Source organism: Macrotis lagotis, chromosome 7 (genome assembly GCF_037893015.1).
Source record: "Macrotis lagotis isolate mMagLag1 chromosome 7, bilby.v1.9.chrom.fasta, whole genome shotgun sequence".
Lineage (NCBI taxonomy): Eukaryota > Metazoa > Chordata > Mammalia > Peramelemorphia > Peramelidae > Macrotis > Macrotis lagotis.
Genome location: NC_133664.1, coordinates 134416590 through 134429506, shown reverse-complemented (window position 1 = coordinate 134429506; position 12917 = coordinate 134416590). Strand labels below are relative to the sequence as shown.

The following is a 12917-nucleotide window of genomic DNA, read 5'->3' as shown; positions in this document are numbered from 1 at the left end:
GACACAGTGGTAAATAATTATACTTTATTCACTTTTTATTAATTTATATTTTCATCTATATGTACATGCAAATGTCCAAGTTACAAAATTTCCCTCCATTCTTCATTTTTTTCCATTAATTCCCTTGATATTCTTGATCTTTGATCTAGCAATATCACTTCTTAGTCTATATTCTAAAGAGATCACCAAAAAGGGGAAAAGACAACATGTTCAAAAATAATCATAGCTCATTTTGTTGTGGGAAAGGATTGTTAATTGAGGGGATGCCTATCAATTGGGGAAAGACTGAACAAGTTGTGTTATATGAATATAATGGAATATTACTGATCTATAAGAAATGACACACTGGCAGATTTCAGAAAAACTTGAACTTGTAAGTACCAGAACAGAGTCAAGTGAAGAGAACCAGGAGAATGTTGTACACTTTAACAACAACATTGTGTGATGATAAACTATGATGGATTAATTCTTCTCCCCAATATATCAAAGAAATTCTTAAGAACCTGTGATGAAATTGCCATACACATTTGAGAAATAACTGTGGAATCTGAATGCAAAACTATTTTCAACTATTAAATTTGGGTTTTTTTGTTTTCCCACCCTCATGTTTTTTTCCACTTTTTGTTCTGATTCTTTCACAGCTTGACTAATACAGTCAAGGCAATCAAACATGTATAACTTTTATCAATATGCAGGACAATTATACATGTATAATCTATATAAGATTCTTTTTTGTACTAGAGTATTGAGGAGGGAAGAATGGAAGTGAGAAACCTTTATAAAAATGATTGTTGAAATTATCTTTAAATATAATTGTAAAATAAATAATGATTTTTAAATTAATAATCACTAAATTGTTATGCAGCCTTTCCTTCCTGTATTTGTTAAGACTCCTCTCTAAGAAAGAAAAGGATCTTTTTTTTTTTTTTTGCAATGCAATGGGGTTAAGTGGCTTGCCCAAGGCCACACAGCTGGGTAATTATTAAGTGTCTAAGCCCAGATTTGAACTCAGGTACTACTGACTCCAGGGCCAGTGCTCTATCCATTGTGACACCTAGCCACATGAAAGAATAGGATCTTAAGCGTATGATCAAGGAAAATGACAACTCCTTGCCCACAAAACACGTACTCCTGAAAAAGGTTAGTCAGGGCCCCACTAAATTGGTAGGCTTTTATTTATTCCAGAGTCATAAGTTAGTGTGGGCTAGTTCTACATTCTAAAAGGTACCAAGAGTTACTCTTATGTCTTGGGGTAAGCTGGATCATGAAGGTAAAAACTAGCTACTGTGGTCTGAATGGAAATGGTTTCCCGCATCCAGATAACTAGAGGCTGATGAGTCTCCTCATCAAGACACATTCTCATCAGCAGGGACTAAAGATTTTCTAGTTCCCATCCTCACTAAATGTCTACTAATCAGTATTGAGCTTTACTTGTCAGGGAGTTCCTTGACAGAAGGCACACACATGATTTAAAGTATTTCAGACTCTTTTGCCATCTTTGTTTACTGAGAAAAATACTGACATTAATTTGTTAATTATTAGCTAGACTAGTTAGTAAACTGATAGGTAATACCCAGAAAATTGGTTCTTACAGTATTTTTTTTTATTTGTGACAAAGGGGAAAAATTTTATTGAAGTAAATTTGTTTTTCTCTCTGTTGTCTTTTGAAACTGCTAGCATTCACGTCATATGAACAACTGTGTAAATAAGGTCACACAGCTCAGGTACATTGGCAAAGAACTTGAGTTCATAGGCGGCAGCTGTCAGAGTCTCAAATAGTTATATTGTTTTTACCTAAAAATGTAACTTAAATCTATCACTTATATGTTAGCTTATTATTCTCCAAAAAAGTTTTAAAAATAATTCCTTGATATATTGCAAATTCTTTTTTTAATGATGACAGGCAGAAATGTTTCAGTTGTTTCAATTATCTGCAGTTGACATATAAAAGTACTGAATCATAGACACTAAGTTGGAGGGGAACTTGGATATTCTCTCTGCCAAATTTTTCCCTGATGAATGAATCCCTTTAGGATATCCTTGACAAGTTGTCATCTGCTCTGTTCCTGAACACTGCCATTTCTAAATTATATTTTACAGTTTGACCTCTCGTTCCCCATTAAACATGTCTCTGAAAAGTTTGGGTAAAGAACATATTGAGAAGAAGACAGAGAAAAGTCAGGAAGTTAGCTTAACTCTACTGAGTTTCCCTCCAAAATAACATTAAATTAAATCTCTAAATGCATTCTAGAGCAAAAGAGTCTACAAAAAGATTGAGTGAAACAATTTTCCAGGCTAAGATAACTTGGAAGAATTTTCAAGGAAATTCTACCTCACTTGGTTAAAAAGAAGTTCAACCCTATTTTCCTTAGTTTACTTATTTTTAAAATGATCTGGTGAAGCAAATGGCAATTCACTTCAATATCTTTTTGCAGGAAAACCCTAAATAGGATCACAAAGTCAAAAGTGACTGAAAATGACAACTGTAACAACAAACAGCATTACGTGTTATAAAGCATTTCCTTGCAAAAACAAAATCTCATAAAAAGAAGGGGACAAGTAGGGCCATGGTTAACATCTTCAATATAGAGAAGAAAAAGAAAGAAACAAAACATCCCCAACAAAACCAAAACCCTGAGCCTTAGAGATGGTCGAATAATTTACCTACAATCTTTTAATCACTTTGCTGCAAATTAGCCAATCTGGGACTTGAACATAGGTCTTGCAATTTTAAGTACAGTTTTCTTTCCTCTATAACACATTCTCTTTCAAGATATGAGTAAAATGGATAATCAATCCATGAGTCTTAGGAGATATGAATTAAGAATAAAAACATATAGTAAAGTTCTCATTGATTTTATGGAAGGAAATATTTAAACAGACAGTTATTAGGCACAAATTGATAAGAGTCACATGGGATTTCTTTAACAGGCAGAATTTTCAGCATCAGGGTGTTCCCTGTTTTTTCTGGTGTTGAGAATTATGTAATCCTGCCATAATAAACGACAGTGAACTTCTTAAGTACCTCGTGTCATCAGTAGGAAAATCACTAATATTTTGATTCAGTGGTGACCTTTGGAAATGCTTTTTTTCACCACCAAATTCACATCTGTCCTCTTTGCTATTATCATCTAGCCAAGAATCTCCAAGATGCATATGGGAATTTTTTATATAACTTCATATTGCATGCTTTGTCAATTATTTTAGAGGGGCTGAAAAGAGGAAAATAAATTCGAAACACAAAATTTTAAAAATGCAAAAGACAAATAAATAACAGCTATGTACAGATATCTATAAAATGTCAAATTGACCAATCATTTCAATCCCCTATTTTATTAAGAGAAAAATCCAAAATAATGACAAATGTAAACTGTATGGTGATTTATTCACATCTGTAATCTTGTCTAGTGACTAAAAGTTGATACCAAAACTTGTTATTTGAAGGCTTTGTGATCACTATATGTTGGACATAGCCTCTCCTATCATATATATATATATATATATATATATATATATATATATATATATACATATATATATATATGTATATATATATATATATATATATATACATATATGTGGGCAGCTAAGTAGCACAAGGAATAGAGTACAATCCCTGAAGTGAAGAAGAACTAAATTCAAATACAACTTGATATTTTTTTAAATATTCTTATTTATTTTCATCCATATGTACATGTATATTATTAAGTTACAAAATTTTGTTCCCCCCTCCATTCCCTCCTCCTCAGTAGTGAACAGTCAGGTTAACATTGTGCATACATATTTTGATAAACATGTTTGCATATTAGCAATTTTTTGTATGAAGAATTAGGATTAAGGGAAAGAGATGAATGAGATAATTTTTAAAAAGTGTTCATCAGATTCTAAAGAGTTGTTGTGTTTGTGTGTGTGTGTATGTGCATTTTGTTTTATTTTGCTTTTATTCCTCTGTACAACTTCAGATATGTAATGGCTATGTGACCTTGGGCAAGTCACTTGATCTCCATTTGCCTCAGTTTCCTTATTGGAAAAAATGGAGATAATAATAGAACCTGCCCTCACATTTACCACAGCGCTTGGTTATTATAATAGATGTCTATTTCCTCATTTCCCTAATGTCATCTTATTTTTGTCCAATCCTTGAAACTTTGTAAAGTATAATATCTGTAAAATGAAATAGAAAAAATCTAATATCAAAGGGTTATATGATTTGATAAGAAAATGCATTGGTCATGTAAAAGGAGAGGGAGACTATGGACCAACAGACCTATATTAAACTGTTGCACGTGGAATGTTAAAAAGATGCCTAAGATCTCTAATACACTATGAGAGAGGTGATCTTCTGTGGAAAATCAATGACAGAATCAAACAACAAGACCTTGCTATTGCCAAACATTGTGCTAGATCCTGGAAAAAGAAAGACAAAAATGAAAGAAAAAATGATGTCAGAGCAGTTATATTCTATCTCAACATTGACATTAGTCATATAGATTGAGAAGATGGAGATTGGTTGCAATCAGCATTGATTTGGGGAAACATTATATCAGTGTAGTCAGATACCCACTAATGGCTGAAATTTACAATTGCTTTATTTCTGTGTTAATATATTGCATTACTGCTTATTCTACTGAACATATTTTAACTATTAATGAGCTCCAATAGAGCTGTCAGATTAGAGATATGAAATATTTGGGCCCCCAATATTAAGTGAAGTCAATCAAACAGGATAAAGAAAAGAAATGGTTTTACAGTAAATTGTTTTCCAGGTAAAGAGTAAGATTCATTTTTCCTGGAGCAAGTTCCATAGTGTAGAAAAAAAAATTTCCACAAATATTTCATTTCAATTTTAATAAATGTCAAGAACAATCCCAACCATTTTAATTTATGGAAACTTGCTTGAGGTCTATACCTGTGTTTTCATATTTTGGAGCTGAGGAATGATATTTTTATTTAAAGATTAATATTAAGATATGATAAGACCAAAAAGTAACAGATTTATGTATTACTTTATTTTTCAGGATATTCATCTGTAACCTTAATTAATGTAGTTTAAAGATGATATACTTTACCTTAATTTAAAGTTAATTATGAAGGCATTTATTAAAATTCAGATAAAAATAAACTATGGACATTATTCTTAATTATTATTTTTAAGTGTGTCATTAGTCAATCCATGTATATTGGAGGAAGTGTGGCATTATGGAAATTATACTAGATTTAAATTCAGAAAGATTCCTCCTCTAACACTTTACTTGCTGTGCAATCATGGTTAAATCACTTAGCCCATCTGAATTCAGTTTTCTCAATTGAAAATGGAAATAATGATATTGGCAGCTTCTATAGACATCACTTGAGAATCATTTAAGTCAAATAGTGATGGAAACTTTTTTAGGTCTTGAAGACACAAAGGTAAAGGTGAAATAGTAAAGAGCTTGAAGAGTTGGCAGAACAACATCCACGTGTATTTATTTATATAAAAATTATATAAAGAATCTTGACCTTGTAAAAAGCACTAGTACACAAGTGACCAGGAATGTTCTCATAGGAAAATGTTTTATGAACTTGTGTCGTTAAGAGAAGGAAAGAGCTCATAAAGTGGAGGTAATAAGGGAGTAAATTTTATCCATGGAGAGGGAGCACTGTAACAGCAGAGATGAGATATGGAGGACCAACTCTGTGGAACAGAAAGAAAACTATTTAGGGGCCATTGGATATGTGACAGAAAGTAATGTGTAATAGGTCTAGAAAGATAACTTGGGGACAAGTTGTGAAAGGCTTAAATTGTCAGAGATGGGATGATATTTGATACTGACAGCAACATCTAACTACTGAAGTCTATTGAATAGGAGAGTGGAATGATGAGATTTACACTTTAGAAAAATCACTTTGACAAATGAGTAAAGGATAGACTAGACATAACAAACTTGAGGTTAGAAAGTTAATGCAATAGCTTTGGTGAATGATGATGAGGCTATAAAACAGAGTAGTAGATATATGAATGTAGATGGGATGGTTATACTTGAAGAACTTCAAGAAAGCCAGCAATAGTGTGCATGAAAACAAACACTATAGAAAACGATTAGAATAGCCATAGAACAGGTGGAACAGTAATAAGACCAGAAAGGTCTACTGCAGCCAGATGCTAATGGACTTTATGTCCTCAATAGAAGAAATTTTTGGTTCCATTTCAGAAGCAATAATGAGTCTTTAAAGTTTGGGAAGTTGGATTGTGGTGATGAGTTTTGATTCACCCTTTTGGAAAAGTCAATTTAGTGTCTGTATGGGGAATGAGTTGGGAGACTAGAAGACCCATTTGTTGTGTGGTAAGAAGGTCAGGGGCTGCACAAAGCAGGTGCCCCTGGACAGGTCAGTGAGGTTTCTGGGGCAAGTGACTATCCCTATTCTAGCTTTAGCTGGCTTTCCCAGCTGAAGCATAACTCAGTCACATATCCTTGGGAAATACATTTCTGAGGGGATATGCACCCTTGGAATCCTTGTTTTTTTTTTCCTCTGAAGACTCCACAACTTTGACTGGAAACTCTGAGAGCAGGGGAAGTATTTTACTTTTCTTTGTAAGCCCAGCACTTAACCATAGCATGGAACATAAAAGGCCCTTAATGCCAGTTGACTCACTTGGTTTCCTTCTCTTAGAGGCTTTGCCCACCTCCAGATGTTCCTCCCCCCATATCTTGAATCTACTCACACATAGACTGATTTCCAGTTAAGAGCATGCCTACCTTGGATTATACCAGATAGTTATTGCCAAAGACATCCAAGGGGGTCCTCCATACATGTTCTTCACAGTCTAATCCACATGCCAAGAAGACTTTTCCTCCTGCTTCTGCCTCTTAGAATCTCCAGATCCTTTTAGAACACATCAATGCTTTCCTGATTATTCCCTGAGACTACTCCATATGCTCTTGTATTTTCTTTGTAGCTATTCAAAGTAGCAATAGAGACAATGGGGAATAGGCAGAGCCCTTGCCAAGTGTGAGGAAATAGCCAGCCAACAAGCATAATTAGGCATCTATTATCTATGAAACAGTTCTACAGGACCTGGGAATAAAAAAGACTAAATTTTGCCAATCCCTGTCCACAGGGAGCTTTCATTCTTACTAGAGGGAGAGAGTAGGATAATACAGAATCTTCACAGATCAATAAACACTATATATACACAGATCAATCAATCAATGATGGGACCAGCAACTCTGGCCATTGCCAGACTATCATCAAAAGTTGTTTCCTATCAAATCAGAACTTAGAGTGAAATGTTTCTGGTAAAGGCAAGTGGGAAGAATGACTTTACAAAACACTGCCCTCACTATAATAAACATAATTGTGAAAGCCATATCATCATGTACCATATTTCCCCCATGTATACAACCACCTTTTTTACAAGAAAATTTGGGTTCTAAAAACTGGGAGAGCCTTATATAGTGGTTGCAGATTTTCTTTCCTTGTCTTTGCACTCATTGTTTTCACTTTACTGGTATGTTAGGTTATGTTTTGTCACATTCTGCCCAGAAATAGCTCAGAAAGGATTTTTGTACAGCTCTGAATTCAAATTCAAAGTGATCCAGTTTGCAAAGGTGAATGGGAATTGTGCTGATGAATGTCAGTTTGGTCCTCCTCCAACTGAGAAAACAATCCAAGACTGACTATGGAAGAATAAACCCTATTGAAAAAGCCACAGCAGAAAGACCATGAGAGGCAAATCAGCCAAATAGGGCTATTGAAATTCCTGTTTTCCCAAAGAAGGTCCAACAGGAGGCAAGAAGAATTACTGATTTAAAAGAAGTGACTGATTTCAAAGGAGGAAACAACTGATGATTCAGGTTCATGAAATAGAATGGACTAAACATGTATCCACCCACCAGACTTTCCCAGAGAGAACTTGGGATCAACCACAGACCAGAGAACAGGCAGGAGAGCTGTCAGAGCCTCTCCTGAGACAGTGATTCATCATCAAACACGATGAGGATGAGTTAATGGATGGGAGTTTTGAAAGTGATATGAATTTTATGATGAATAAAACTTGAGTTCAATAACTTTATATAACACTCTTTTCATAATTCATGGCCCCAAATTAAGGTGCATCTTATACAGGTGAGCATTGTATACATGGGGAAATATAGGTATATGATGACATTTGGACTATGAAGGACAAGCATCATTTGAATGTAGAACAGGTTGATCAGTCATTTTTCAGTCATATCTAATCTCCATGAGCCTATTTGGATGTTTTTGGGCATTGGTACTGAACTGGTTTGCCACTGGCAGATGAATAAAGGAGGTTAAATGACTTGCACAGGATCTCACAGCTAGTAATTGCCTGAGAACACATTCGAATTCAGGAAGATGTATCTTCCTTACTCCAGACTTAGCATTGTATAAACTGTGTTGCCTAATTGGACATGTTAGAACAAGTAATGGACGTAATGGAATGCTGTAGAAGGAATACTATAGAAGAAGAAATAACAAGATTTGGTAAATGAATGGATATTTGGATTAAGAGCAAACAGATGCAAATGTTTTCCTAGTTTTTTAGCAATAGTTTTTGTCAAATAGTGAATCCTTATACCTGTAGTCAGAATCTTTGGATTTACTGAACACTCAAGAAATGAGGTTAATTTGATTATGTTGTGAATTTGATATATTCCATGTATTGAACTTTCTATTTTTTAACCAGCATAGATATCACTGTTATTACTACTGCTGCTGCTGCTACAACTGCTTTTTAAGTATAGTTTGAGATCTCATTTTGAGTTTGACACTCTCACTTAAAAAATATGTTCCTTGAGATTCTTGATTGGTTTTCCTTCAGACGAATTTCATTATTTTGTTCTAGTACTATAAACATTTTGTAGTTTGGTGTGATAAGAAAGAAGTAAACTAATTTATGTAATATAAATTTTATTACACTGCCTTGGTTGACCCATGAGAAATAAATATTGTTCTAGGTATTTAGTTCTGTCTTCATATCTATAAAAATTATTTTGTAGTTGGAACATATAGTCTCAGTGAATCTCTTTAGAGGTAGATTCCAAAATATTTCACATATTCTATTGTTATTTTAAATGAAATCTCTCTATTCCTTCTTCCCTGAGTAAGCTTCTAATATACAAAAATGCTAATGAATCATGGGAATTTATTTTATATCATGGATTCTTGCTTAAATTACCAATTGTTTTAATGAGTATTTTACTCTCTAGCTTTGTAAATACTTAATTATAACCCTGATAAAAAGCCAAAAATATATTTCTTTTTATATATAAATATTTTATTTGGTTTACATTTTTATACAATAATTGTGTCTACCTTTCATTTTTGAAAGGTTTTGAATTTTACAATTTTCCTCCACTGTCCCTTTGCTCCCCTCTGCCCTTCACAGAAGGCAATCTGATAATCTTAACATTGTTTCCATGATGTGCATTGATCAAAATTGAATGTGTTAAGAGTAAAAACATATCTCTGAGGAATATTAGAGATCGCAAAATTATGTGGTACATAAGACAAAGTTTTTAAAAAAAATGAAGTTAATAATCTTTGGTGCTTTTTTATATTCCAATGTTCTTTCTCTGGTTACATATTGTATTCTCTATCACAGAAACCCAAAAATTGTCCATGATTATTGCAGTGATGGTATGAGCAAATCCAGTAAAATTGATCATCATCCTCATGTTGTTGCTACTGTGTATAATATTCTTCTGGCTCTGTTCATTATTTCACGAAAATTTTTCCAAGATTCTCTGATATTACAACCCTCATGATGTCAAATAGAGCAATAGTGTTTCATCACATACATATACCACAATTTTTCAGTCATTCCTCAATTGATGGACATCTCCTAAATTTCTAATAATTTTCTACCACAAACAGGGCTGCTATGAATATTTTTGCACTATCTTTACCCATTTTCATGATTTCTTCAGAGTATAGAACCAGTAGTGGCAATGAAGGACAAAAGGGTATACACTTTCTTATCATTATTAGAGCAATTCCAAATTGCTCTCCAGAACGGCTGGATCAGTTCACAGCTACTCTAAGTTCAATACATGGAACATATCAAATTCACAAGATAAAGAAAGAAATTAGCCTCATTTCTTGAGTGTTCAGTAAATCCAAAGATTCTGACTACAGGTATAACAGATATATATATACATATATATATATATGAACAATGCATTAGAGTCCCAAATTTCCAACATCTACCCCAATGTTTATCATTGTCCCTTCTGGACATATTGACCAATCTGAGAGGTATGATGTGGTACATCAGAGATGCTCTAATTTTCATTTCTCTAATCAGTAATGATTTAGAGCAATTTTTCATAAAACTAAATTATTCAGTTTGTTTTTTTCTGATGTTCTATATCTCTTCCTTGTTCATAAAATGTTCCCCTTCCCACAGATCTTGCAAGTAAACTATTCCTTCTTCTCTTTGTTTCCTTATAATATTGTCTTTTATGTCTAAATCAACCCCCATTTTGAGCTAATCTTGATGTAGGGTGTAAGATGGAGGACTGACTCAAGTCTCTGCCATACTGTCTTCCTGTTTTCCCAACATTTAATGAAGAGTGAGTTTTTATCTCAGAAGCTGGTTTCTTTGGGTTCATTGAACAACAGATTAATATAATCATTTTCTGCTGTCTCTTTTGCATCTAGTCTACTCCACTTATCCACCACTCTATTTGTTAGCCAGTACCAGACAGGCTTGATGACTGACACTTTATAATATAACTTTCAGATCTGGTAAGGCAAAACTGCCTTATTTCCCATTTTCCCCCATTAAATCCCTTGATATTCTTGACTTTTTGTGTGTTTCTAGATGTGAATTTAGTTACAATTTTTTCTATCTCACTAAATTAAGTTTTTTAGAAGTTTGATTGGCATGGCATTAAAGAAGTGGTTTAATTTAGGTAGAATTCTCCTTTTTTATTAAATTAGCTCAGACTATCCATTAACAGTTGATTTTTGTCCAGGTGTGTAGATCTGATTTTATTCACGTGAAAAGTAATTTATAGTTGTTTTCATAGAGTATCTGAGTCTTTGTTGGCTGGTAGACTCCCAAGTATTTTATGTTGTTAGAGGTTATTTTAAATAGGATTTCTCTGTCTGGCTCTTGCTGTTGTATCTTGCTAGTAATATATAGAAATACTGTGAGTTTATGTGGGTTTATTCTGTTTTTTTTAATTTTCATCCATTTGTACATGAATATTTCCAAATTATTGAATTTTCCTCCACCCTTCCTTCCCAAACTCCTCTCCCTTCAGTACAGAACAGTCAGGTTAACATTTTACATATATATATATATATATATATATATATATATATATATATATATATATATATACATACATATATATATATATATATCTTGTTAAACATATTTATAAATTAGTAATTTTTGCCATGAGGAATTAGGATTAAGGGAAAGAGATACATAAGAGATAATTTTTTGTAAAGTGTTCATCAGAATTTGATATGGGTGTTTTTTTTTTTTTTGTGGGTTTTGTTTTGTTTTTCTTCCTTTGGGGATAATATAGCTCATAGCCAGTCTAAAACGGTTGTCCTAGCTCTCTGGACTGCAAAGAGCAGCTATTTCCATCAAGCTTGTTCATCTCATAGTGTTGTCAATGTGTACAATGTTCTCTTGGTTCTGCTCCCTTCCCTCAGCATCAGATGCTGCAAGTTATTTCATGCATCTCTAGAGTCCCACCATTTATATTTTCTTATAGAACAATACTATTCATACTTTTTAGCCATTCCCCAATTGATGGGCTTCCCCTTAGTTTTTTTTTTGTTTGTCCTCTACATTTTTGGGGTTCAGTGGCTTGCCCAAGGCCATACAACTAGGTAATTGTTAAGTGTCTGAGGCCAGATTTGACCTCAGGTACTCCTGATTCCAGGGCAGGTGCTCTATCTACTGTTCCACCTAGCCGCCCTATCCCCTTAGTTTCTAATTCTTTCCCACTACAAAAAGGGCTGCTATGGTCTGGGTTGCGGCCCTACTACTGCTGCCCCTGCCACTGGGGCAGCCACTGGAAAGTACACCTGGTCTCTGTTTGTGCACGTGCAGGGGCCTCTACACCAAGGGAGACAAGGCCTTTGCAGAATTCCTGACAGATGAAATTAAAGAGGAGAGGAAAATCCAAGTTGCCCAGAGATTAGAAACTGGATGTGCAAGGAACAGAGCCAGGTTAAGGCAGAGATTAGCTGGGGAGAGGCTCGGGGTCCCATTCAATATTAACAATAGCATCCCACCGTCCTTTGATGATGGACCACAGGAGGTACAGGATGCCCAAGAACAGCAAAAGCCTGAACTTACGTCAACCCCAAACTTTGTGGTGGAAGCTGTGAAGGGCAACACCAAAAAGGCCCTTCTATTGGGTGGCCACTTTCCAGAGGATGAGCTTGGACAGGAAGAAGAGGAGGAAGTGATGTTTTCAACCAGCCAGTGAATCTGGAAGGATACCAACTACACAGATTCCCTGGACGAGGTCCTATAGGACCAACCTGATGGACTTCCTGGCTGATGGAGGGATGTATGATACATTTGGAGATAAACTCATTGAACTTAGCAGAGTCCTAGAACACCAGGAATGCATCAACTTTCTGGAAGATCTGAAAGGTTTTTTCAAGTGTTACTAGGGAGACCGAGATGGAAGAGAGCCATGTGGACCTAGAGTGTCTAAAAGCTGTCATGGAGAAAGTTGGCTAAAACACTGTCAGACATAAATTTCAATTATGTTCCTAACCCACTTTTATTTACTTGCTCTGCTAGCGTTTTGATACACCATCCCAGAATGATGAAAATAAAACTGATTGAATCCTTAAAAAAAAAGAAAAAAAGAATTGCTCTGAATATTTTGGAATGTATAAGTCTTTTCCAATTTTTTTTATAATTTCTTCTGTAT

General features: G+C 34.4%; 1 pseudogene; it reads left to right on the top strand.

Moving 5' to 3' along the window:
* The first annotated feature begins 11990 nt into the window (after positions 1-11990).
* LOC141494156 (complement component 1 Q subcomponent-binding protein, mitochondrial pseudogene) lies at positions 11991-12651 on the top strand (annotated as a pseudogene).
* Positions 12652-12917: the final 266 nt, after the last annotated feature.